Raw genomic sequence first — 2,439 nt, forward strand, 5'->3', positions numbered from 1 at the left:
GTTGAATCCTGGTGCCTACTATTTACCTTTAAAAAATATAAGTATTTAAAAGTAAAACAGCCCTCGGATTGTAAGGGCTTAGCTTATCTTGCACAATAATTTTGTGGGCATCAGGCTGAATACATAGAGCATTGCTGACTATATCCATTCAATTCAACTGGGTTTAAGTGTTTTTAACCCTTTCAGGCTACTTCTGTGTGAATGTTTGTTCCTAGTTGTAACAATAAAGTACTAAAGTATGAATGTAATGGAACATTTTATACAAATAGAGTAATTTTCATATTCATATGATTATTTGGAGTTAAAGAAATAATTTTCTTTGTGGTATTCTTTTCTAATAATCCTAAGTGTATTTCTTTGTACAATTAGTATTTCTAGTTGTTTAGTTCCAGAGCTTGCTTCGCCCCCCCTTTTAATAATTTTGAATGTGTGTGTGTATATATATATATATATATATATATATATATATATATATATATATATATATACATATATACACACACACACACACACACACACAGAGAGAGAAGCACATTCACAGGAATGAACAACTGGCTCAATACTATTGTTAGCCTGTTCTATGGCATTTTACAACCTGGGCCCAGCTTCTTTTAGCCTAGTAATGCTTTTCGCAGAGTAGAACTTTCCTGTAGTATATCAGTCTCATCCCGCCTATTACGGTCAGTCAATTTTTGCTTTTAATCTTAGCTGAGAGCTTGTGAGTGAGTGCTGGACTTTCTCTGTGTGTTGTATTAATTTGCTTTGTAATTTTTGCTATGGTTCTTGCACCCAGACCTGTGACTCTGGGGACAGCACAGCTTCCTATGAGTGTCAGTGAGCTCCCAGGGCTGGGCATGTTGCAGGGTCATGGGATGTGTACCCGGTCCCGTCTGAGAGTGCAGTCCCCTTCCGTGTTATGTATATGTCTGGGGTGATTACATAAGTCTGTAAACTCTTCATTTTTTCCCAGTTTGTTTGGATTGAGAGCTTGCATTGTGTGGCTGTTTTAGGGTCCCAGGTTTTTGGAAAGCACCTTAACGTGGTACCTGGGCTTGTCCTATTTGGCCAAATGTGGTAACTAACCTTTCCATTTTTGCTTTTAATCTTAGCTGAGAGCTTGTGAATGCCGGACTTTCTCTGTGTGTTGTATTAATTTGTTTTGTCATTTTCCCTATGGTTCTGGCACCCAGACCTGTCTGGGGCTAACTGCCTGTGACTCTGGGGACAGCACAGCTTCCTGTGAGTGCCAGTGGGCACCCAGGGCTGGGCATGTTGCAGCATCATGGGATGTGTACTCGGTACGGTTTGAGAGTGCAGTTCCCTTCCGTGTTTTGTATATGTATGGGGTGATTACATAAGCCTGTGCACCCTTCACTTGTTCCCAGTTTGTTTGGATTGAGAGCTTGCATAGTGTGGCTGTTTTAGGGTCCTAAGTTTTTGGAAAGGACCTTGATGTTGTACCTGGGCTTGTCCCATTTGTCCAAATGTGGTAACTAAACTTTCCATTTTTGCTTTTAATCTTAGCTGAGAGCTTGTGAGTGCTGGACTTTCTCTGTGTGTTATATATATATAATATGATACTGAGTATTTATACAATGGCAGTGAGCACACTGTGCTGTATAATGATGTGAGTTTCTTTACACATTATCCCTGATGAGTATACTGCTCTGTATAAATGTGATTTTTTTATGTATACTCTGATGAATATGCTGTGCTGTATAATGATGGAATATTTATACACTAATAGTGAACACATGAGGTGAGTATCTATACACTGATGAGTTTGCTGTGCAGTATAATGGTGATGGGTATAAGCAAAATCCTGTGTATAGATTGGCTGCTATGGCCCCCCCAGCACTTGGTCCCTGGTGCCACTGCACCTGCTGCAACAATGGTAGTTTCGCCCCTGATTTTTCTCAATGTTAAAGTCCTTTGCCTGCTTTTTTTCTAACACCCGAGACCCCATATCTTTGAGCCCTTATAGCTTCTTTTTTGTGCAATATTTTTTGTAATAATTTTTATTAGATGTTATTATTAGGGGTGTAACTATACTTTATAATGTATTTTGATGTGTTTTTTTACACTTTCTTGCTTTGCAAAACAGTTAACTAAAGCTCTGAGGATGCGCTAACCTGACAAGCATTAACTTGAATTGCGCTCGTGTTTACTTATTTCAACTTGTAATAAAACCTGATAAAGCTTGTGTGCAAAAGTTTGCGCACCACTCATAATCTGGCCCTGAATAAATGCTAGATAGAATGATGCATTTAAAGAAAAGGAGTTATCTGAGAATATCATGTAGATGTATTTTTTTTAAAGTTTAAGTAGCTGTTTAAATAATGACAAAATAAGTGTAACGTTTTTGTGTCTATAAAACAATGGGAGCTGCCATGTTGTAATTTAGGTTACTTTCTCTGCTGTGGCCAATTAAGGACAGTT

This window comes from Bombina bombina, chromosome 6 (assembly GCF_027579735.1).
Source record: "Bombina bombina isolate aBomBom1 chromosome 6, aBomBom1.pri, whole genome shotgun sequence".
NCBI lineage: Eukaryota > Metazoa > Chordata > Amphibia > Anura > Bombinatoridae > Bombina > Bombina bombina.